This window comes from Cupressus sempervirens, chromosome 8, assembly GCF_028749045.1.
Source record: "Cupressus sempervirens isolate cs-2001-9-10 chromosome 8, ASM2874904v1, whole genome shotgun sequence".
NCBI classification, from domain to species: domain Eukaryota; kingdom Viridiplantae; phylum Streptophyta; class Pinopsida; order Cupressales; family Cupressaceae; genus Cupressus; species Cupressus sempervirens.
In genome coordinates this window covers 530,492,993-530,520,494 of record NC_143125.1, presented here as the reverse complement: position 1 = coordinate 530,520,494, position 27,502 = coordinate 530,492,993, and the positions used below count along the sequence as shown (strand labels likewise).

Here is a 27,502-nt window from a genome sequence, read left to right as displayed (position 1 = left end):
TGTTGTCTATTGCATTAGAAGTAGGGCCCCTCAAGACAAATAGTGTCTTGGGTTTATTGTTATCTTGCTTGCCCTTGATGGTAATAACATTGCAGTACTCAAAATCCATAGTTCAACCATGTTGATCACATTGTTGTCATTAGAGTATGTATAGTTGACCTTATTGTTAGGTTTTGGTTTTGAGCTCTCTCCTTTTTCATAAGCCAGGAAGGGCTCTTTGAAAGCCTTGTGATCCAAGTTCTTGCTATGTCTGTCTACCACAATGTCATTGTCATCTATCATATCCTGGCCTTTGTGATGTAGGTTTATGTAGTTGCTAGTTTTGTGCCCCTTGTTTTGGTGGTACTTACAGAATGTGGTTTCATTCCATCATGGTGGGCATGGTTATGGATCATAGGGGCGAGAGTTGTCCAATGGTGAAATAAGCTTTTTTTGTAACAAGGTCTTGTAAACCACATCCAAAGGTTCACCCAGAGGTGTATACTCTCATTTAGGGCATGTAGCCGATGAGTTTCTCTGTCTATTCCTAGATGTCTTGTTGTTAGGAGGAAGTTTCTCAACATTCTTGGCCACATTGAGACCATCTATGAGATTAAAGGCTACCTTAGTAGGTTTAGTAGTGACATTGTCAATAACCCCATCATGGACAATTTCTTGATTCTTGTTGACATACTTAAGTTTATCCTTGTTAGAGGTGGATCCTTGTTTTGTGTCCTTCTAAAGGGTAAGTTTGCCCTTCTTGATGATGAATTCCTCTATGCAGATGGCTTGTGTGACCATGTCTTCAAAGGTGCATGGACCTTGAAGTTGGACTCTATACCCAAAATCGGGTAGGAGATTATTAGTAAAGATTTCAAGCTTTTTTGTTTTAGGAATCTTGCATGAATATTTAGTGTAAATTTGTCTCCACCTCTAAAGAAATGTGAGGAAAGGTTCCCCAACTTTTTGCTTAATGTTACATAAATCTCAAATATTAATAGGATGTTGAATGCTATGAGAATATTGTTGAACAAACAAGTTGACAATTTCATCAAATGTTTTGATACTAGGAGGCAAGTGTGAAAACCACTCCATAGCCTGACCACCTATACTTCTTGGGAATAAACACATGAGATATGCCTAATTATGCATAAATTCCATAGATAAGGCACCAAATTCCTGCTAATGATCTTGGGGATTAGTGGTTCCAAAGTATTTATCATACTTAGGTTGCTTTACTCCTCTTGGAAAAGGAGGCATGTCTATGCTCTTGTCAAATGGAAATGGACAAAGAGCATCTAAGGTGTATGTTTTTGCGGGTTTGTCTTTCTCACACATCATCTGAGCTAGTTGGTCTTGCATGATTTTCAATTATTTTTGGAGTTTGGAATTCTCTATTTCCTCTTTAGGCATGATGATGGTTTCCACATTAAAGTGATGAGGTAGCTTAGCTCCCTCTTGGGCGAGTTTGAGAAAGTATTTTTCTTTCTCTTCATTGAGTAGGATTTCCATGACCTTTTGAAAGTTTTTGTCTTTACAACACTTTTCTATATGTTCAGGAAGTATTTCCACCTCTTCCTATTCCTCATCAATGTAATGGTGTTTTTCTTTGTCATTCCTAGGTTGGTCTTGGTGTCTGCTATGACTACCATGTTTAGGTTCATAATCAGCCATTGTAGGAATGTGTTTAGTTTCAGTATATTGTGATTGGAAAGGTCCTTTGAAAAAGAATTCAGAAGTTTTCTTCAGAGATGGGGTACCTTTGCTAGTCTCAAGATCTGCTTGATACAAGGGGTTCTTGGTTTGTTGTAATTTTATGGAGAATGTTCATTGGATTCGAGTTGATTTGATAGGTGAGGGGAATTGTGAAGATTCCTTACTAGATGAATTGGACACCGACCGTGTATAAAATGGAAGGTGACCTCTATCACAATTATGAGCCCTAGCTTGACCTCGCCTAAGTCTAAGGGGATAAATCATTTTCCCACTTCTTGTTGCAATAGCCATATACAAGGACAAGAAGCAAAGACCAAGACAAGGATCACACTAAAATGTAGTCTCAAAAAATAATGGAAGAGTGTTGTATACCAAGGTATGAGTAGTTTGAGTAGAGGGTAGAACAACTAAAGATTATGACTATCATGATACAGAGTATAACGAACACTAAAGGATGAGAATAAGACAATTGAGAGATGATACTAGTTAAAGTATAGACCATGAGTCATCAGCCAAGTAAAATGCTACTATTTGGGACTGTTTCCAGACAGAGAAGAGGTAACTCGATGCAGTAAACAGACTAGATGTAGAGCACAGATAACTTGAAATGACCAATTGGGCAGTTTTGACTCAAGATCTTGAGCGAAGATCCTCTGGGAGGTGCACGAGAAAAGTTTTAGAACAACAACCTAAATTCATGCGAAGATGTGCTACAAGCCACACAAAGAAGTGCTAGGAATGGTAGACAAAATAGAGCAAGATCTTGTGCAAGGATGTACAAGTACTTGCATGAGGATCTAGAAGGAACTGTGTGAAAAGTGATAGGACAAAAAGTATTTGTGCAAAATGTTGCAAACTGTGCATGAAAATTGAGACCAGACTTGACAACTAAACTAGATTTTGAAGAGATTTCAAAAATTTCAAACTATTTTAGATAGATTATTGGTGAGTTTGATAGATGTCAGACAAATTGCAAGGTTGATTTTCAAGTTGTGAAATAGCATTGGGTTTCAAACAAGACAAAGTGTTTTCAAAAAGACACAGGAAGCAAGTAGTAGTCAAATATAATCCAATTGAGGACAAAGTAACTCAGAGGGACGGGGGAGTCTCAACCTTCAATTTGTGTAGATAGGTTTGGACATGTTTAAGACTTGATAAAAAACATGCTTTATCCCTAAAAAAAAGGCAAAACCTTTGTCCCACAACTTATGCGCATGTGTGCACCTCACACAATTGTGTCACCCCCTAGAGGGTGCCCACATTTTTGGTGTAGTCAAAGGGCTCAATAACATATACACTAAATAAACACCCTTGTGGTAGGGGTCAAGCATGTATACCACCTTTCAATGCCTAGTAGCATGCCTATGGTGAGTTCTACAGGAGAGATTCTTCCCCCTCCTTGCACAAAGATTATGCCTCTTTTCAGAGGTGAACTAGGTAGCCTCTAACTAAAGGCTTTTACTTGGCTTCTATTCATATTAATCCCTGGTGGCTCCATAAGCAGAGTTGAGACCAACAACCCACACTAGCATCTAAAAGTGCACACACTTGCTTAGCAAGAGTGGGGCCGGTGCCAACTAGTGCAATAGACAAAGCCTCTTCTTGATATGCGATATCAAGAATCAAGAGGAAGAAATTTATACGGCATTGGAGTCTTTCTCTCTACAAAGCTTCTTTATTATAATGAGTTGGAATATCTAGCAAAAGGAGTGTGCTCATTTGGGTCATTCTCAGAGGTTGGATCACTTTAGTAGGCCTTGTAAAGGATTGACTTGGAATGGTGGTTCGAACATAAGGGTCAAAGTTTTTGATTTCCCTCAAGGGGAAAGAGCATAATCCTCTACCTTATTTTCTCACCCAAACACACAAAACATGTTAATCACCAACTTAGCTTAATCAATCTAGACTCATACTTTCTAAAGATTTTGATCCCCTAAAAGGAAACCATCATCTCATCATAGAAGAGGATTAGCACTAGAGAACCACTAAGTTGCTTGCCTCCCTCGAATTCTATCTTTTAGAGGCTTCTAGGTTTCTGATTCACCCTTGGTCATGACCTCCAAGTGTTGAAGAGCATAGTCCCCTATTCCTCTATCTTACACCCTACAAAGTTCACAAGCTCTATTTAGACTATGTTTAGAAAACAAGAAAAAGACACATTGTTTTAGTGGGTTTTAAGATTGGTCTTCGACAATTGTATCTTTGATAGTGTCCTGCAACACATAGTTAGTTCATGTTTCCAAAATTTTGTATAAAGGAGTCTTCATCAAACATCCTGCAGACAACTATTAGGCTATAGAAAACCAGAAAAATTGAAATAAAGATGCTTCAGAGAAAACACGTCAGTGAAAAACCATAAACAACATACTGAAAAATTGCATCCTAACTATGTTGTTTCAAGATTTTATGCAAAATCTTGCACAGGTTCGTGTGAGCTCTTACACTTATGCGTGCAAGAAAATGAGGTGCCACATGAGAATCTGCATAATAAGGCACTTTTCCATGTGAGAAACTGAAAAATTGATGAAACCCTTAAATCTTCATGCAAAAATGAGATTTTTTGCACAAAAATATGGAAGAATGTACAGATAACTATGATAGAATGATGAAAATGTCAGAAAACTAGATAGATGAGGCCAAAAAAATTGTTTTTTCTTGAGCCCCACAGTGGGCGCCAGAAATGTATACATGAAAATGTGACCTCAAATCTTTCACCTACACGTCAACATGGTCATTATATGCAGATTCATCCTGGAATAAACATGGAGTCATTTATCCAAGAACTATAACAATACAACCTATTGCCTTCTAACTAGAAGGATTTTGCCTATTGTGCTCTTAGATCAAGATGTAGGCAACTAGACCTTTCTAGAATAAAGGATTTTATGCAGAGTATGATTATGCAATTAGTCTAAATGAAGTGCAAGCATTAGTCTAAGAAATAAAAGATACTAAGCTAAATGTATGCATATTTTAATCTAAATGACATTAATATATTTAAGTAAATGTGAAAGCTAGAAAATGAGTGATTATTTTGACAAAAAATCAATATGATTCTAATTTCCAACCTCTGTAATGAGGGATTGGGAGTCCCTTAAATAGAATCCAAGAATTGATCAATGGTCAAGATCAATTTGGATGGATGGTTAAGTTCAAAGAGAAGATTCAGTTAAAATGGAAACTTCCTCATGCAAGTGAAGTCAGCTTTTTCAAATCTGAGTGTGATGAGTAGTTAATTGAGCTTTTCATGAGTGTGAGAACAAGTTAACTAAATTGATTCCAATTCACGAGATAGTTCACTCAGAGTTTCCATTTTGAAACCGAAGAGAAGATTTTGAAGATTTAATTTAATTTAATAAAGTGATAGATGACCTCATAAATACCTTTTTCATTTACTTGAATAATCTCATTCAATTAATTAAAGTGAGCATAATTATTAAATTAAATATTTTTAATTCTTTAGTACATTAGCCTTAGAATATAACTTAATTTAATTAAAGTATAAACACTTTAAATTAAATTAAATCTTAATCAATAAGTTTAATGTGACTAATTTGAGTCAATACTTCATGAATTAAATAAGTAGCCTGATTAATGCATATTAGAGTTTTTTGCATTTGACAACTAAGTCAAGTAGCGAAAATCATAATAAGAATTGCCTAGTAAAATAGGACTTAGAAATGATTGAATATACCAGAATTGGTTATCATGGTAATGAGCCAATTTTGGGGTGTTACATTAGATCTAATATTTACCTTTGGATTTAGTTTTCTTCATGCAATCTTATTTACCACAACACTTTTTGATGAGGAGCAATCAAAAACTTGATGATAAAACATATCGTACCAAACCAAAAGCATAGGGAACCTAACAAGAATCGATAAGAAAACTGATTCACCATTAAAAACAACACATATTTTCACTACATATAACTATCTGTAGATTACAAAATGCTGCCAGAGAACCACTTACATTTCCTTCTATTCACTCACTCTCTATCAAAATATTATCTTTTTGACCTTATCGATTCTCCTCTCTGTCCCTTCAATCTCTTCCTCTTATAAAATTTGAGGTAGTTATGAAGTCATACAAGATGGTTTAGATTCTTGATAGTTACAAAAAAAACTCATCAACTTCCCTATGGTAATTTATCGATAACATTGGTGGCCGAAATCCTTCTATTTTGGATACATTACGTTGCAATTTTAAACAATAAAACTTTGTCATTGTATAAGGGAATTTTGAAGGCCTTAAAAATTTATAAAACTTTGAACAAAAGATTCAAATGACGAGGTGCCTCTACACCATATTGCCACACTTCAAAAATTTTCATGTCCCATGGAAATGTATTAGTGAGATTCTGCAACATCTTGGTCTCTTCATCTGCACTGATGCCTTTGCTATTCTGCTTTCCTTACCTCTTTCAGCTTTAACTCCTATTGATGGAGTTTGTAGTGGTTGCCATCCATGGTGCTTTACCAAACATCTCAAGTCCACCCTCCAATGCCGCTTCCTTGTGCCTCACTCAGGAGTCTTTTCTTGCCTCTCACCCTAGGTCTTTTGGCAAACCTTGGACCACCCATCTCACCCAATAGTGGATTCTAGAAGATGCCTCACCTTCTTTGTGCCTTGTACCTTCTACCCAACCTCATCCCTATTGGAGAATGGTCATGACAGACCTCTCATATTTTCCCACAAAAAACTAACACCAACCTCTAGCTTGATGGACAAGCACCTGCAACCATGAAGCTTACCAACAAGAATCAACATACCCAACATTGCCTGGTGTAGATTTTCTTCCATCTACACACTCAAAATCTTTTGAGCTTTGATACCAATCTGATGAGGAGCAATCACAAAATTGACAATAAAAAATACCATACTGAACCAAAAGCATAGGGAACCTAACAAGAATCAATAAGAAGACTGATTCACCATTAAAAACAACACATATTTTCACTACATATAACTATCTATAGATTACAAAATGCAGCCAGAGAGCCACTTACATTTCCTTCTATTCACTCACTCTCTATCAAAATATTATCTTTTTTCCCTTATCGATTCTCCTCTCTGTCCCTTCAATCTCTTCCTCTTATAACATTTGAGGTAGTTATGAAGTCATACAGGATGGTTCAGATTCTTGATAGTTACAAAACAAACTCATCAACTTCCCTATGGTAATTTATCGATAACATTGGTGGCCAAAATCCTTCTATTTTGGATACATTACATTGCAATTTTAAACAATAAAACTTTGTCATTGTATAAGGGAATTTTGAAGGCCTTAAATATTTATAAAACTTTGAAAAAAAGATTCAAATGATGAGGTGCCTCTACACCACTTTCCTAGATTTTGTCTAGTTCTCCCATAATATCCTCTATGCTAGCTAGCTATTATTTGTGCCGTGTAGTCTCTCTCAGAAGCCGCTCCTTCTCCTTCTAGTATATTGCCACAAACTCTCTCTCATGCCTTAAATTTTGATCAAACTTATGAATAATTGCCTCTACCATATCTAAAATCAACTTCACATTGTGTTGTAACTCTAGCGTAGGTGTTCGATCCTCGATAGCTTTAATTTCAGCATTCAAGTTTTCAAGATTGGTCAACACCCTCACTTGCAGACCTCTCATGTCAAGCACTTTTAGTACTATTTCAACACCATGCTCTTGCTTTTGAGCTAATAGTTCTTCAGATGCATTTTCTTGTATAACATTAATTTTGTTGAACAATTGTAAACTCTTAGAAAATGCATTCTTGTTTTCTATTATCATTGATAGGCTTCCCTTGAGCAAAATAAAAATGAAGAGGCATAAATACACCAAATTTTTCTTTCAAAGCTATATGTGTAGATATTAAAATTTGTTACAAGTTAGGGTTGTCATTGCACCAAAAGATCAACCTATTAATGCCCGATACAACCACTAGACTTATAGAACATAGGAGGCAATTAAGCCATGTCATGAATCTTGAAGGAAAACATTGGCAATTAGTCGAGCAATCCCCCCTCAACGTTACCTGAGGAGATTCAAACTTGTGACCAAGCTTTGATACCACTTGTTACAAGTTAGGGTTGTTGTTGCACCAAAAGATCGACCTATTAATGCCTGATACAACCACTGGACTTATAGAACACAGGAGGTGGTTAAGCCATATCACAAATCTTGAAGGGGAATGTTGGCAGTTAGTCCAACAACATTAACTACAACATGTCCAATATTTTTGTAGATATACACATTAATTACATCAAATTTTTCTTTCAAAAACATCTATGTAGATATAAACATTAAGTACAACATGTCCAATATTTTTGTAGATATACATATTAATTACACCAAATTTTTCTTTCAAAAAACATATGTGCAGATATAAACATTAAGTACAACATGTCTAATATTTTTACAAATATACACATTCATTACACCAATTTTTTCTTTGAAAACCATATGTGTAGATATAAACATTAAGTACATGTCTAGTATTTTTGCAGATATACACATTAATTACAACAATTTTTTTTGTCAAAACCATATGTGTAGATATAAACATTAAGTACAACATGTCCAATATTTTTGTAGATATACACAACCAACTCAATAAGGGTACAAGAATAAGTTGTTTCCATGAAAAAGGATCATGTCAGATAATACAAGGGAATTTGATCAAAATAGGAAGACAATCACTAGATTGTTGTCTAACTTTCAAAGAGAAGGAGGTGACAAATGTTATTGTCTTTGCAAGAGTTGTGATGACTTAAAGACAAGAGGAATCAAAATCAAAATACATAAGAGACATTGTAGGGAGAATGATCACACTGAAGGGGGGTTTGATTATTATCCATTGGTAAGTTGTATATTATATTATTTTCACAATTAATATAATATGAATCATAGAATGGGGGTTTGATTATCATCATTTTTATATAGGTCTATCTCCCCAGGGTAGTACATGATATGGACCAACACATCATGGAGGAACATGGAGGTGTGAGTATTGAAGGAGAAGATCATGACCCCATGGAAGATGATGATCATGCGCTAGAAAAAACAATTGAAGATGATGGTATGAATGCATTGATCCATGACACATTTGGTACTGGTGCTAGTGATGCTACTAATGATGATGATGATTATGATGAGGATGACATTGAGGCTACCCATGATATACCTCTACTTGAGAAGGAAAACATGACCCTCTATGAAGAATTATAATCAAATATTCTCTTTGTTGTATTTTTGTTCATGAATTTGAAGGTTATGAATGGTTTATCCAACATAACAATGTCACGTATGCTAAGGTTTGTGATATACATCATTATAGTATATAAAATGTGAAATATGTACCATTAAGATTGTTTATACTAACAAATTATATTTTTTATTGTAGATTGATAGGTGACTATTTGTTACCACCATCAAATGTCCTCCCTCACTCATACCAATAATAATGTACCACTATGAAACATATTGGAATGAAGTATCAATCAATAGATGCTTGTCTTGAAGATCATGTAATTTATCATAAAGAACACAAAAATGCAACAGAATGCCCCAAATGCCATATGACCAGATATCAAGATGATCAAGTCATGGAAAAGGTGCCTTAAAAGGTTCTTTGTTACATCCCTATTATCCGATATCTTAAATGATTATTTAGGTGTAGTAGTTAGCACAATTTTTGAATTACCATGCACGTAATAGAAGTTGAGATGACATTATTCAAATGCTTACAGATGGTTCAAAATTTATGGACATAGAGGAAAAGTGACATCACTTTAAAGAAGAACCTTGAAATCTCAAGCTTTCTCTAGCAATTGATGATGTCAATCCATTTGAAGAGATGAGATCCATTTACATAGTGTGGCCTATTATTGTTATCAACAATAACCTTCCTCCATGGATGCCAATAAAGAGGGAGCACATTATGTTGGTAGTGATTGTTCAAGGTATTTCATTATTTTATTATTACCTACATGTAATTATAAGTCTTGGGGTGAAATGACCACAATAATTAATTGATGTTGTTATTTCAACTAGTTAAGTACTAAGTGAAAGATATGAATGTATATATTGGGCCTCTTATTGACAAGTTTTTGGTGTTGTGGAATGGTTTTACTATGTATGATATCTCTAGACCAATTGGACAAAAACAATTTCAATTCCATGCAATGCTTGTGTGGACAATTCATGATGCCCTAGGGTTGACACATTTTTGTGATATGTTATGCTGAAATCTAGTTGTATGTGATAATACTAATTCCAAAAATGAACATATTTATTCTAATTGCACTGTTATCTTGTAGGTCTTCAAACAAAGGGAAAATTTTCATGTCCAATGTGTGGTCCAAAGATGAAATCTCACAATTCCACAAGTCTAAGAAAACTAGTGTTTAATAAGAATAAACACTTCCTCCACATAAATCATAAGTATCGAAGTGCTAAAAAACATCTTTTCAATGGGAAATAAGGGACTACATCAAAGCCACAAAGAATGACACCTCACCTATGGTCATTGGAATATAATAGAATTCGAGGTCATCAAGGCATCAATACTTACCACCTTCCAAAGGGACTAAAATGTCATCCTAGAAAATTTAGTGGGCTTCCCTACTAAGTGCAACTACAAATTTGCATTTGTTTGATACTATGCATACTAGAAATAATGTAACAAAGACATGGAAAATATTGGATGTAAGGCATGACAAAGAAAAACTTGCCAAAATTTGTAGTGACATTCATGATTACAGTCATGCAATGAAAAAAATCATTGAATCAAATAACAATGGAGACCAGATTAATGCAAGTGCCCTTCCTTGGTTATTAACAAAGAAATAAAGTAATGCCATAAAATAAGTCATACAAAAAATTCAATTTCCTACAGGGTTTGCTACAAATATAAGCAATCTCATATCAAAGAAAAGTGAATTTGGCCTAGGGTTGAAAATGCATGATTGGCATACCTTCATCAAGGTAAGTCACAGTCTTTTGTATTTACAATGTATTTGTGAAACTATATTCAATTTTCATTGTCTTACGTTGGAAAAGAATGAAATGATCAGTTGACAATTGTTGCAGTATGTGCTATCCATATTGCCCCCAAACAACTTTGACAATAATATCAAACAAGTGATATATGATCTTGGAAAATACATGAGGTAAGCAGTGATATTTGTTCAATGTATCAAACAAGTAATATATTGTAAAGTCTCATATTTATATATTTTTGTGTCATGAATTCCTTGTAGGTGGTTGGTATCTAAAGAAATCCATAAAGAAAATATAAAATATTGGAAGAAAAGAATTCGTCTACTAATGTGTGAAATGAAAAAGTGTTTACCTTAAACTTTTTTTAATGCACAAGAACACTACCTCATACACTAAGTTGAGGAGATTGAATTGTATGAACTTGTATAACCTAGGTCAATGTGGATAGTTGAGAGACATTTGAAAGTTTTGAAGGGTTTGGTTTGAAAAAGAGCACGTCCTGAGTTTTCTATTATTGAGAGATATATGGTATGCTAGATGATGGTGTACATTACTCAATATCTTCCTAATCTTGCAACAAAAACCCATATAAATTGAATTTGGGATCTTGATTCCATTAAAAAAAATTCAAAGGGGAGTACTTGGTGGGGAATGGTAGATTTAGGAAAGTGAATGGTAATAAATTATGAGATATTATTATAGTTAATTAACTCTTAATATTCAAAATAAATATGTTTTAAGTCATCTATTTACTTTTGTGCAACTACTAAAGAGTGGGGTTCAATACATTTGTTTATTGCAAACAATCAAGATTGGATGACGATATGGATTGAACAATGTCAACATTCTAGTCATAGATTAAAATGGGAATATGTGTCTTCATTGGTTAGACAAGCTCATTGTAATGGAGATCCCAATGTTACACAAAAGAAAATAGATTTAGCATATGGTTTAAGAGATCTCCAGGTACTTACAAGTTTATTAATCAACCATATGTTTTTGAACTCGTGATGCAATAATTTATACATGTTTGACATTATTTTAGGTGAAACACCACAAGTCTATGTTATGTAATGGTTATAAATTTCGTATCAAAGATTTAGATAACATGAAGAAAACTTGTGATTTGGGATGAGTGCAATCTTCATGGTGACCAATATTTCATCTAGAAATGACTTACATCCTCAAGAATCTTGAAATCAATATTGTGGCATTTTGGTTGATATACTTGACTGTGAATTTAATTCCTTTCAATTAGTTCTCTTTGTCATCAAATGATACAGACTACAACTCAATCAAAATGATCTTGATATAACTGTTATTGAGCATGAGAATGGATTTCCAATAATTAATATAAGGTTGTTTGAGCCAATGTGAGCATGTATTTTACTTAGAGGTTCCACATAAACTGGGTTGGTCATTTGTTGTTAGACATGATCCAAGGAGAAGGTCGATAAAGTATAATGTGATGGAAGAAGATATTGTGGAAGAGGAAAAAGTGGATTATGATCAAGAGTTAGTCGATGATGCTCCTGATGCTGCTACTGATCGTGATGATGATGCTTCTACTGATGATGATGATGATGATGATGATGATGATGATGATGATGAAGATGAAGATAACTAGGATAGTGGTAGTGATGATGTTGATGATGATAATGATCCTAATGATGAGATGGATGGAGAATAAAATCTTGTATTGTAGTTATAGGGGATGCATAGGTTGGTCCTTATGAGCGTGTTGAGGTCCAAGCTAGCAGGAAAGATGATGTGGTTGGACAAGGTAAAGAGCACTACAATGTTCTTAAAAATATTTAAAGTCTCAACTTTTTAAAATTTAACCCTTTTATTTGTTATTGTAGAGGACCTACCTTTGCAAAGGACAACAAGTGCATGTCCACAAGTGATAAGAAATATCGATGATGACATGGATATGCCTTTCAAACAATATAGGGAAGGACAAAAAAGAAGAAGAAATGACTCATGTGAACTTATGTAACTTATTTGATAATTACTAATGTTTATTTCTAGATGTTTTATTTATGTTCTATTGAATGTTCTAATGAATCTTATGTTTTAATGTTAATGTGAATGTTCTAATGAAACTTATGTGTTAATGAATGTTATCATGTGATGATTCATGAATGTTACATTTTAGTAATAGAATGAATGAATTTTATATATTAACGAGGAATCCAATTTTTTTTTTTTTTTTTTGGCCGGCGGGTGGGGGGGTGGTGTGGGGTGGGGCCAAATGAGCTTGACCCTAATTAGTAGATAATATTAAACTATTCTCTAAGCCAATTGAAGCTCAACATTAACCTATGATTGCATGACATCTAACCGTGTGAATCTCTTGGTTTCAGGTAATGTAGAAGGACGTCATAGTCCAACTCATTGATTTATGAAATTTAGTTGTAGTATATGAAGTATTTGAAAGATGGGATTGCCTTAAAATATTCCCCTCTAAGGCATTCTATTGTTTCTATATATCTGCAATCATGTTTGATTGCATTGTTATTTTTGCATCAATGTCTTGGATCACATTCTATGATTCATCATATAAATAAGAGAAATATATTAGAAAGAAATGATCCAATTTAAATAACATAATTAAAGTATTTAGTTTGATTTCTTTTGAATTTATTGTAGAATTGATGCAGTTGGGATTTATCTCACTTTTGCTTACTGTTGGGCAGACAAGAATTGTAGAGATTTGTATATCTATGAACTAAGGAGACTTGTTCCTCCCATGTCCAAAGGAGGAGGCCTTAGAAGAAGAATATAGTAGTGTTGAGGAGACTAAAATGTATTTAATACATAGAAAGCTCATGTTCATAGCTTCTCATGAAACACCATTAAGGTGGAGCTTGGCAATAGATGAGGTTTCAACTAGTCATTGTGCTTCAAAGGTACAATTCTTTTCTTGTATATTCAGATCAAATGGAGATATTTTTCTAACGAAAAGAAAATTAAATGATCTTGTCCTTTCTTATTTTGATGTAGGGGAAGGTTCCTCTTATATCACAAGATGGACTCCATCAACTATATATCTTCAGTTTTGTGTTGGTAGTTTCTCATGTCTTGTCTGGCATTATAATTATGACACTAGGATGGGCAAAGGTAGGAGTCACTAGGCTTTCCTCCTCTTATTGTTATATTTTCCATTTTCTCACTGAATGATTGCATTTGATAGTTTTTTTAAAAACTGGGAGACATGAAGAAGAATTTGAATAGTGGAAACAAATGATATTAGATCATCATAAAGTATACATTGATTCATGATATATTTTTTAAATTTTTGAATGAATCTTGTCATACAAATTGATTTGATATGTTGGGAGGTAGTAGACTTAAAGTGTGAAAAAAACCTTCTAGGGTATATGAATACACCATAATTCATGTGCTTGTGCATTCTATATGAAGTGTAATTATGTCCTATAGATACACATTTTTTTTCCATAATAGAGCAATATATAGTTCCATGCTTAATCTCTCATTTTATTTTATGTACTAGTGTGTATGGGTAGTTTATCTTCCTTTGAAGGCGACAAAGTTCATAGATAAACATACTAGCATATTGTTTTATTACTTAACATTTTCCTTAAATTTGTACTAGTTTTAACATGGGTACAATAAAAAAAGTATGACATGTTTTAACATGGGTACAATCAGAAAAGTAATTGAGGTCCACCAGATAGTTTTTCCTTGATTTCTTAATATCAATATCACACATTTAGTATCCATGATATTTACATATTTGACATGCAATCAAATGAACAAATATTGTTGGAAAGGTGACTAATTGATGTAATATTATAAAAAGGACTTGTTTTGGCATGGCTATAGTTGGAAAATTAATCAAGGACCATTAGATAGTTTTTTCTTTATTACTTTGCATCAATATCATATATTCTTCTATATGATATTTACATGTTCAACATGCAATCAAATGCATAAATGTAGTTTGAAAGGTGATGAAAAGATATAATTTAATAAATATGCTCATATTTATTTTCCAGGTTCCTTATCCCCCATTTGGATGTATCCTCATCTCTTGCTCATATCCTTGATCCTTGTTATTTCCATTTTGAAATATTATTCCCATAATTATAAGGGTACTTCAAAAAATCCCCTTCAAACATTCTTACATTTCTCAGATTTTCCCAATAGGGGAATGTGGATGTGGTAGGATCATACTTTATTTCACCATCGTTCTAATATATGTATCACCTACGAATCTATGATTCTATCTCCAATGGATGTTTGATTTTGGAAAAATTAATATTTAGTTCCGTTCATGTTTTTACTATTTAAGTAAATTAGTTTTTCTAATTTTGAGATTATGAATATTTCTTTATATAGTAGTTGTGAAAGCTAGCAATGGGCTAAGATATGTTGTTGGGTGCCGCAATAAGGTAGATAAAGATACGATCATTGTAGGCACATGTGTTGTTCTTGACATGACAACACTTACAATAATGAGGGCTCTTCCTCGTGAGGTACCTAGCATTAGAATCTCACACTAGCAAGTTGTTAATAAGCACAAATCATATCATAATATTTGAAGGGATTTTATAGAAAAAGGATAATCATTTTGTTTGTGTATACTGGATGCAGGTGGACCATGTTATTTATAATATGCTACGTGAGGATCTTGGCAATGTGAGCTACTCAGTAGTAGGAGGGTTAGTAGATCGAATCAGGGAGCTGAGAGAGTCTATTGAACTTCCTTTAATGAATCCTAAACTCTTTCTTAGGGTTGGAATCAAACCTCCTAAGGTAAAATTTGTGTGGGGTGCAACTTAATCACGGTAATTAATTATTTAAGTAAAGTTCAACTTGCATGTTTTATTTATTCTTGTTGGAATTATTTCATAGAGGTTGATTATCAATTTCAAGGAGTACTTCTATATGGCCCTCACGGAATGAGAAAGACACTATTAGCAAGAGCTATTGCTAGTAACATTGATGGAAATTTCCTTAAGGTTGTAGCTTAGCTTTTTTTATATCCATCTTACTTTTATGCAATCCAAATTTCTTATTTCTTGTACCTGAGATTTGATTTATGCCTTCTTTTTGTAATACTATTTTTTAGGTGGTTTCAAGTGCTATAATACACAAATATATTGGTGAAAGTGCAAGATTGATTAGGGAAATGTTTGGTTATGCACGAGATCACTAGGTATGACTTCTTATTCATTTGAACATCAAAAGACTAGTTTTTGGTGTTTTCTAATATAACTAAAAATGATAATATTTTGTTGTATATAATAATAGTTTTTAAAAAAATTTTGAAACATTGTGTATGTTGAATTATTTGCTCATCATATCTAAGAATTTGAAGGTATTGACACTAAAATGTATTTCTCTATATGCCTACAACCCTATTCCTCTTAGTAATTGTATTACAATCTACTAACAAATATTTTGATTAATATAAATGAAATGTTTAATGTTATAGTGGGGATTTTTTGCAACCATGCATCATATTTATGGATGAAATTGATGCAATTGGTGGATGTCATTTTAGTGAAGGAACGAGTGCTGATCGAGAAATTCAAAGAACTTTAATGGATTTTCTTAACCAACTAGATGGTTTTGATCAATTAGGAAAGGTATTGTGTTTTAAGGTGCTCAAGATGTTGTAATTTTCAACCAACTACATTAAACAAGAAACTATGTTATTTAAATTATTTAAGATTCTTCAAGGTAGTGTATTTTTTATTGTGACCTAAAAATCTTGTTAATTTTAATAGTAAATGTAGATAAAAATGATCATGACAACAAATCATCCTAATGTTTTGGACCCAACCCTACTTAGAACTGGCTATTTGGATAGAAAGATTGAGATTCCACTTCCAAATGAACAAGCAAGAATCAAAGTATTGGAAATACATGCTATAGGGATTCCAAAACATGAAGACATAGATTATGAAACTATTGTAAAAATTGCCAAAGTCTTGTTCTATTTCTTTATTAATTTGAAATTTATCCAAAATATTTGAATTTTTATCCTATATTACAATGATATGTTCTTAAGTTGGTAATTGTTGTCTAATTAATTACTGTATAGTTGGGATTATTTCAACTTTTATTAGGGCTTCAATGGAGAAGATCTTTGTAACATTTGTACAAAAGCTGGTATGACAGACATCCATGTAGAGCTTGATTACATAATCTAGGAAGATTTTATGAAGGTGAATTTTCTTTCCCTTTCTATTTAGTATTTTATAAAATTGGAGTTGCTTGTGCTCTCTGGCCTATAACTTGTACATATCTTTGCCATTCAGGCTGTTCACAAGTTGAATGAAGCAAAGAAACTAGAGTCAAGTTGTTCAAGAGTTGATCTATGTATTAAATATCTATTTTTTAATTTAAAATATATATACAAAATTTATTTTTGGGCTTATTTGAGCAATCTTTTATGTTCAAGTGGTAGACAATGTGATCCAAATGATGTGATCATTGTTGGAAATATTCAAGGCTATGTTAAGTTACTAAAAGGGGAGGGGTGAATCAGTAACTTCTAGACTTCAACAATTTCAACTCTTAATCCAACAATCCAATTAGTATTTAATCTGTCACATATAACCTGATCTAATTACATGCATAAGAAAACAAAAACATCAAAGCATTCATAACACCGTGACACAAAGATTTGGTGACCTAGAAACCTTACAAATAGAAAGTAAAACTAGGGTGGAGATGATACCCATAAGCTTTAATACTGCAATATAAAGTTAGCCTATTAAAGCTTACATTGATCACTTCTCATGATCTACCCTATTAGGAGCAATAAGGACTGCTAGATGCACCTTGTGAAAGGATTTACAAACATACAATTATGTATGCACTCGTTAAAGAGATTTACAAAAGGTTGTTAGGTCTACCTTGTTAAAGGATTTGACTGATCCACCTATTAGGATGAAATAGTAGGTGATCTCTGATTCGCAAGTTGGTTTGCTAAATGAGATTCCTTTAGGTACAAATCACCTTGTTGTGATAGATATGACTTTGCTGCTCGTTATATTGCTATAGCCTTTGTAATTCACTCTTCCTACTCTTTTTTGATTATATTCACTTTCATGCATTCACATCCATATCTTAATCATACTTACACACTTTGAATATGATACAATACATTACCAATCCAATTATACAAATTACAAAGTCAGCCACAATACAAGTTAACACAAATATTACAAAGTTGGCCCACATGAAGACACTCAAGTTTTGAAGATTGACTCGATGAGGTTCTAATAATTGGCATCCACTGTTAATGCTCAACATCATCATGCACTTGGTAGACGTAGAATCTTGGCCCGTACTAATCGCTTGCAAGTAGTCTTGAACTTGGTTTGCACTAGTGACTCAATAGATACTGTGAAACTTGTCATATAAGCTGAATCACTTGTTTACCATGGCATGACTTGGTAAACACTATCACCTTGAGCTCGATATAAATTGAGTCACTTGGTTAACACTAGACTCACATCACATACACTGTGAACTTGGTGAACACTACACAACTTAGTTTTCTTTGATAAACTTGGCATACACTGAGATGCACAGTTTATACTGTTGATCTTTATGTGACTAATTGGTAACCACTGGGATTTGTCCAAAGGACTCCGTAGGAACTGTAGAACTCGATAACAACTGAAATTCTTGTAAAACACTGATAGCTATACAATAAGCTTGGTAGCTATATACAATCTCAATAGGTGTGTATCACTAATAAAAAACTTGACTGATATGTCAATAGATCATTACATTAGCGTGGTCCTTATTTTGCTTAAGACTTAAGTTACACTTTTCTTTTTAAAATTTTGATGTAATGTTGTTAGGCATTGTTTGAATCTCCAATATGATCCATATTATTTCAATGACTTCAATCATGCTTTAAAAGATATTAAAATGTCGATTCAAGGCTTGTTCTTTGACCCAAAGGTCAAAATGAGATTTAGGGTGTGTCTGGATGCCTACACCTCTAGAGTTCTCTTCCATGGTAGGAACTAACAATAGAATATCGAAAATACTAATGATTTTTTGATAATATAGTGAGCTATTGCAATTGCAATATCTTTCCCAATAGGAAGCCATCACTATCAAAAAATTGTTGTTGCACACTATTGCACCTACGATAGTAACATCTGTCAAATGAATGTCACTAAAACAGCATTGTCATCACAAATTGTCACCATTGCAATCTCCAATTCAATGAATTTCCATCGATCCTACAACAACTTCATCACAAGTGCAATGATAGACTGAAAAATTATGGTAGTCATAATTGTGATAGTTGGCTATCCATATTACGATAGTGTGAAGAGGTACTCTTCACCTTTCTTCTTCCAAAATTGTGATGACTCTAGGCATCCCAATTGAGACGAACTAGCTTTTCGTCACAATTTGCGACAACAAAAGTTTGATGCCTGTCCGATGGGGCCCAATTCGTGCTACTAGTGCCTAGGCGATGGGTGGCCATCATAATTGTGATGGCTTTCCATTGCAATTCAAGCTCAAATATAGTAGTGACCATACTATGATAATTAGTATTTACTAGGCCAAAACTACCATTTATTAAAGATACTAGCTCTCATGTCACCATAGTAAAATACCCATTAATATTCAACAATTTTCCAAAAAAATTTCATTCACATCCTTTAACACATTTCCATTCTCTTGTTCATGCCACTCAAATGCGTTCTTGTTCTTTGTTAGAAAAAAACTTGTAGGTAGTCAAGATCCATAGGCATCCAAAATATTGATTTCACAACAATAATCTTATGAGCTCAAGCACAAGTTGATAAATGTTTCCAGCTTGACAAAAGTATTCTCCATGAAAACTTTATCAACATCAAAGTTCTTGATGCCATTTAGATAAGAAGTGAAAGATAGAAAGTGTTTTCATTAATTGAGTGTGCTACTATCTTTAAAGCCATTTTTGGCACATATTTTTTGTCCATTTTAGGGTAGAATCTAAATCTTAAATCTTGATAAAAACAAAAAACCACTAAAGAAGATACCAACTTCCTTGCCTACTTCAAGAAAACTACTTCTAGGGTTCAAAGGTTTTGGATTCTAGATTACACTCCTTCCATCTTCAAGAATTTTATTTTGGTTGGTTTTTTTTGGGGGTGGGGGAGGGGGGGGGGGGGTGCGGGCATGAGATTTTATGAGATTTCTACAACAAATTCTGAGCTTGCAAGACTACAAGAAATGAATAAAATCTAGACAATATAAAATATAAAACCCCATAGCCTAAAAAATTCATCTAAAAGATTGTACTACCTTACCCCGAGACATCCCTCATTCAATATGCCTTAGACATTTTTAATGTCCACAGAAAAACCTTTCTCTACTGTATCACACACTAATGAGAATTGAGGCAATTAAAAATTATGTGTCATCTCAAAATTTCATCCAACATCATCCCACAAGTATAGATTAGACAAATTATGGTTCTCTTCTAGTGTGAGATAGGTAGATTGGGATTCAAAAACATTAGGAAGATATAATGATTAAGAGTCAAGAACATCTAAATAATAAGAAGCTACTGATAATGTTGGGAGGTTATAATAAATTTTGATTTCTTAATGAGTACCTTAAACAATTTATTGGCTAGGTGGTAAACCATCTAAATTATCTTCTCTTCTAATATGTGAGATCTTGTTCAAGCCCCGATCATGGAACTTTTGTGTATCTACACGAGGTTAGGGTTATATTATTCACCTTCCATTTCCATTGGCATTTGTTATCTATTGTTTTTCACAGCATTTTATTAGGTAAGCATAGTTAAAAACATTATTCCATTTATTATTTTCCCATTTTATCACAATTTTGACATTGGCCTTGAGTTGTGTGGTTTCTATTATAGGTGAAAATTTGTTCATCACGTAATACAGTGGAAAATTGTTGCTTAAAATAAAAAGAATTGGAAAGAGGTAAGAAAAATAGGGAAGAATTGTTACAATCTTTAAATGTACAGTAAAGTTTTTCTAAATTTAAATACAACTATTACTTTAAAATTGATTCTAATAGAATATAATACTTGTTTGTGAAGAGTTTCTAGGTAAATGAGATTAATGATGTCATACTGTGTCATGGATATCTATTATACTTGAGGATTTTTATGTTTTGATGGGTACCACATTCTTAACTCTTGTAAACATGGAAGGCTTGAATATACCCATGAGTTATTGGACAAAAATCACATGACATACTCCCTAGAGGTAGCTATATATCATCTTATTGTAGTGATGGAGATTGGTTGTGCTGTTTTGAATGCCTCTATTTTTTTGCAATGCCTAATGTTGCATAGTAACCATTATTCTCCTTTTTGGGTGTTTGGATGGTAGAACTTAAGTGAAGGGTAGGTGCTAAATAAAATTACATGAACCATAAAAAGAAGTTGTTCCTCAACTTACGAAAGATCTTACACATCTTTCTAGTAAATTGAAACCATAAAATTATAAATGTTTCTTCAATTAAATGTGTAAACACAAGATGGAAGAATTTCTTAAGTTGTTGAACCTATATAAAGGGCAAGAAATTTATAGGTGTTATACCGATTAGCTTTCCAACTTCTTAAGTCTTTGATCCATTGTATTCTGGTTTCTCTCCCATTCCATCATCATCTCTTGTAGTGGCTCAAAATTGTGCAACTTTACTAGCTGCAATGACATCTAAATATCTTCTTGTTCTTCTTATTATTCGAATCTATCCTTGTTGATCAGTGTATTGCTTCATATTTTTAGCTTATGGAGTCAATGTTGTAGGTGAAGTCCCTCCATTGTCTTTCTAAAACTAGCATTGCATGGGCAAGTATTTTAATATTCTTTCTTCTATCTTGGTTTTCCTCCTTCCCTCTTTCCTTGTCTTTGAGAGGTGCTTATTCATTTACATCAAACAAGTTATTTTAGTCCATGGTTTGTATATCTTCTCCACTCCTCTACTCTTATAGAACATATTGAAAAGAGTTTTGTTCTCTCATGCATTCATGTTGCAACTGATCAAAATTTTGAATTAACAAACATTTGGATCCAAGTTTTTAAGATGTGTCACTATCATCAAATTTTCTACCTCTCCAACCTTGGAGTTAACCTTTTGATGGCTCATAAATCCATTATTACTACTTTAATGTCTAATGTTTCTCGTTGGGTTATTTAAGCTTAAGGGATCATCTTTGGCCTTCTTTAAGTTCATATAGAATCTTCATTTTGAAGCCTTGATGGAAGCAGTAGAATTATATGACTTATTTAAATATTTGAGCACCATTAAGATGAAAAGTAGTTCTTTCTAGCATTTAGATGACTTCTATTGGTAGCATTGAAAACATGTAGCTTGAATTACTTCTCTTATATGTGCAGGTAAGTGTAGACTTGTGTTTGGAGGTTGGTCACAAGGCCAATGTTGAAAGTATACATTGACAATTGAATATGATAGAAAATATCGATTCTAGCTATAAACTCAATGCACAAACCAACATGATTGCTATAAAAATAAATAGGTTTCTTTCCACAAGGGAAAAATATAAGACACGAACAAGAATGATGAAGCTATTCTTTCTTGTTAGAACAAATCATAAGATGGATATATATGTGTGTGTGTGTATATATGTATGTATGTGTATATATACATATAGATATATGTATGTGTGTGTATATATAAATACACATACATATATGCACACACACATATATACACACATACATATATACACATATACATATATATATATATATATACATATATACATATACATATATATATATATATCTATATATAGATAAATACATATATATATATATATATATATATATACATATATACATACATATATACATATATATACATATATACATATATACATATATACATATATACATATATACATATATACATATACACACACATGTATATATATGTATGTGTGTATACATATATATATATATATATATATGTATGTATGTATGTATGTATGTATGCATGTATGTATGTATATATATAATAGTGTTCCTTTGGATCCTTGAATACATAGGTTTTGGTTATTTTTCATATTTTTTACTCTCATTTACTATTTTTCCATGAACATCCAATACAAAGGTTTTTTTGGGCAATAAAAATACATTTTGTTCATGTCAAAATATATGTACATAATTAAATAAAAATATATCAAATCTATAATAATCATTAGAAAGCTTGTTCCAAGTACTTGTTCCATGTCCATTATGCTCTCTAATTGAGTCCCCAAGCCAAGATTCTTTTGAAATTATTTAGACTTTGCAAAACATCCTTACGTAGGGACTTTCTATCATAAGCACTTTCTATCAAAAGTACTCTTGTTAATTTGTATCGAAATTATTTCAAAAATTTCATATGATTTCAACCAAATATTTTTGATTGAAATCATTTTTATTTTGATCAAAAGTACCTTAAAAAGGTACTTTGGATAGAAAGAGAAGGACTTTCTATCAAAATTTCTTAGGGGTTTCTATCAAACCTCCTTGAGAATTTTTTTTGGAATTTTGGTTTTTGGAGGAATTCCTTCCTCCAAAAGCATGTAACCCACTATTATGGGTTCATTCCTATATTTAAAGAATTCAATGCATCTTAGTTCCTTAAGATGTTGAATCTATGTTGACACCAAATGTTGATGTTAGGAGAACTAAACTATTTGTCCTATATCACCAAAACAAGTTGCTTCTTCAGAATTGATGCAATCCAAATGAAATAATTCTAGATAATATATAGATGGATACATTAACTATTCTGATGCCATATATTTGCTAAATTAATTATGACATTAACCCCCAAAGCCCTTTCTTTCCTTGTGGCTGTCCAAGAAGAGAGTTAGGGTCACACTATGAATTGGCTAGAATTGATGGGTAGTAATAAATGTTACAAATGTATGTAGTTGTGCTGATGTAGAAAGTTCAAGAAATAACTAAAATGTTCATTTTTTTGGGCATGTTATGGACTTTTATGTGGTATAGCATTTATTTTCTTATGCATTCTTGGAACTTAATTGTTTTGAATTCTTCTTTTGGATTCTTGGGTTTTTGTGTATGAATTGTATTCCTATAATCTAAAATTTAAATAATTTATTTTCATTAACATGTCACCCTCTTAAAAAGAATTCATCATATCCAATGAGTTTATCTTGTCTTCTTTATTAATAACTTGAAAATTGTTTAGTCACATGTTCTTGTGAGTTATTCTTTTTGTTATGACATAACTACAAAAATAATGGCAAATACAGTCAAGATATATGGTGGTAAAATATAGAATGGAAGGAATACCCCACCTAGGATACTCCATCACATGTGAAGTGCATTAGAAATTTGTCTAATATATGTACCAAACTTCACCTATTCAACCAAAATATGGAGAAGCAGATGGTAGCCCAAAGACTTAACTACCTATTTAGAAATACATACACCGCAACAATAAGGCTTATCCATCACTTTTTACCATTCAAACTAAAGCTATGATAGACTAAGAACCTAGTACAATATCTTCCCATGATAGATGAAATGCTAAAAGGTTTATATAGTATAGTAACAAACAACCAAAATAAAATTATTGACCCCATTAAATCTAGTGAAATGATGTATCAAATTTGTTTATCTAATATTTAATTTTTCAAACCTAGGATGAGTGGATACATTATGATGCACAAGGAATTTATTGGATTGTATGAGTTGTAACCTATCATGTGATGGGTTTATGTTGACATTTGAGTTTCCAATTGTCACCTAATATTTTATGATTATTTTTATTTGTCTTCTTGTACCAAACATGATCCATTTTGTACTAACCTTTTGTGATGGTCAAACAACTATCAAATCTAGGCTTTCCAAGATGATGATGCCAGCAATAATTCCACCTGGGCAAGTGATATGGTAGTCACTGTAAAAATGGTGGCATGGCTACTTGCATGGTAGTACAGTCCAACTAACATGGTCCTTGATGTGTAAAACCACATGTGCACTGATTGTCTAGTTGATGTGGCTCTGCTTGCAAATCCTTGTTTTCCATGTGGTGGTTGTGGAGATTGATTGCAAGGACAACAGATGAGCTGAGCAGTGATTTCGTAGGTGATGGAGAGATGGTGTTGGTCATCGGTAATATGGAGCAGAGGTGGCATCACAGTTGGCCTAGGCTAGTGGCACGTTGGCATGGGGGCTATGAGATTTAATCCCGCATGTGCCCTGTGCAAGGTTTATATTCAATTTAAATACCGAAACTTGCAAAAGGCAATGTGGCTTGTGAGCCATTGGTAGCATTCTTGTGTGGGGTTTGTAGTTAAGTAAACCACTAGGGGTGATGCCTTAACCTACATGTTTGTGTTTCCATTTATGGTCTATGTCAATTGCTGAGCCATTAGCTGTTTTGGTTTGTGGATTGTGCCTAATCGTAGGTGGCTGAGGTTTGACCGCCTCATTTTTTTGTTATTAAAAAATGCTTTCCCATTGGCCTAAAAGGCCAATTTTTTTGAAAAATTATAGATCCAAGAATTTGACAGATTTGAAAATTTTCATAAATAAATGATAGAAATGAATAATTGCAAATCTGAGAAAGGAAACTATAGATCTTAAATTGAACATACCAATTCTATAAATCAGGCCTTCATGTTCCAGTTTGCAAAAAAAATTTGCCTCAAATTTTACTATAGCCTCAGGTAGGCCAATTTATAGTCAAAATTAACCGAATCGATCCTCTAGACACAATGGTGAGGTTAGATCTTGCTCAAAATGCTCCCAATACCTATGGATACTTTGGATCTAAATTGTGGCCCTCTGAGAGGTGAAGCAAAAATGGTCTCGAATGGTTACGTGAAGAGATCTCCTATGGCTCTTATACCATGTAACAATTTTCCTTGGGGCAAAATGATGCCAAGATCAAGAACCTCAAGCACTAGCACAATATGGACAAATAATGGATGATCATAATAAAAATAATGAGAACATTGGATAATGGTCTAGTACATCATAGAGGGTGCCTGTATATAAGGACAACCGATATGTCTAGAAGTCACACAAGAGATAAGGATTACAACTCAGCAAATGTCCACCAAAGGTGGATTATTCTCCATTGAGCACAAGAGTTTGTGCAATGATGAGAGGATAAGTCTACATAGGTGTATCTCATAAAGAGATTTTGTAGACACCATGTGCTCAAATAAGTTGCTAACTCATATGTTGTCAACAAGACAACTCATATGACTATGCATATTCCTAAGTAAACTTAAGTAAAGTGTAATAATAATTAATTATTTACACTAACAAATTATCTGTCTAGCAAAGTGCCAAAATAAATATAGAAATAAATGTTGATAAACATATGTCCTATTAATCAAGTCTTGACCATTAGGATTACACTCCTAATCCTAATCTATAATTGAATTCTTAAATGATTTATTGTTTTTATATATTCTTGGTTTTTATCTATAGGAGTAATGAAAATGGGAGAAATACCATGGTGTAGCTAAGAAAGTCTTCCAGTCTTGAGTACACTAGAAAGGTTAAGAAAGAGGTAGCCATGATGGCTAAAATGAGATAAGATGTAAGAGTCATGAGAAACATATCTAGATAAAGCACTATAATCTTGATCATCTTAGTGTCCATGCAAAGGTGAAAAATCCTTACTAGAAAGAATATGCAACACAAGTAATAATACAATTTTTTTTTGAACTCTCAATTGGATTTACAATCATGTTATTATCCAATTACGTAATTCAAAGGTGAATTATGTAGAACAAAGTGTTAAAATAAATGAAAAAAAAAAAAACTAAAATAATGACTTTAATTGGAAAATGAATGTTGATATATTGTGACAAGTGGTTAAAGATAACACAGACAGACACAGACACAGAAACAAACACACACACAGACACAGACACACACAAACACACACACAGGAGTAATGAAAATGGGATAAATACTATGGTGTAGCTAAGAAAGTCTTCCAGTCTTGAGTACACTAGAAAGGTTAAGAAAGAGGTAGCCATGATGGCTAAAATGAGGTAAGATGTAAGAGTCATGAGAAACATATCTAGATAAAGCACTATAATCTTGATCATCTTAGTTTCCATGCAAAGGTGAAAAATCCTTACTAGCAAGAATATGCAACACAAGTAATAGTACAATTTTTTTTTTTTTGAACACTCAATTGGATTTACAATCATGTTATTATCCAATTACGTAATTCAAAGGTGAATTATGTAGAACAAAGTGTTAAAAAAAATGAAAAAATAAAATAACTAAAATAATGACTTCAATTGGAAAATGAATGTTGATATATTGTGACAAGTGGTTAAAGATAACACACACACACACAGACACAGAAACAGACACACACACACACACACACACACACACACACACACACACACACACACACACACACACACACACACACACACACACACACACACACACACACACACACACACACACACACACACACACACACACACACACACACACACACACACACACACACCAAACATGAATGAAATAAAAAATGACTTCGAATTTGAACATTTACCCATCCTTTATTATGTATTATGCATTAAATGTTGATTAAAAATTTGTAAAATCTTATAGTTCAAAATTTTTTAAAATGCAAGCATGGTATTTCTTTTGTAGCCACACAAGATGCACTTGAACATGATCTATTCATATTTGCAATTATGTAGCTGTGCACTACATTTTAACAAAAATTTATAGCTTCAATTTAGGTCTTTTCTACTTGAAAATTTTTAGTCAAGTTGAATTCAAAGAAAAAATTATGGAAGACCTTGCAAATTCCA

General features: G+C 33.0%; 1 pseudogene; it reads left to right on the top strand.

Moving 5' to 3' along the window:
* The first annotated feature begins 12,148 nt into the window (after positions 1-12,148).
* Positions 12,149-27,502, top strand: part of LOC149543531 (26S proteasome regulatory subunit S10B homolog B-like) — a 100,035-nt pseudogene continuing 84,681 nt past the window's right edge.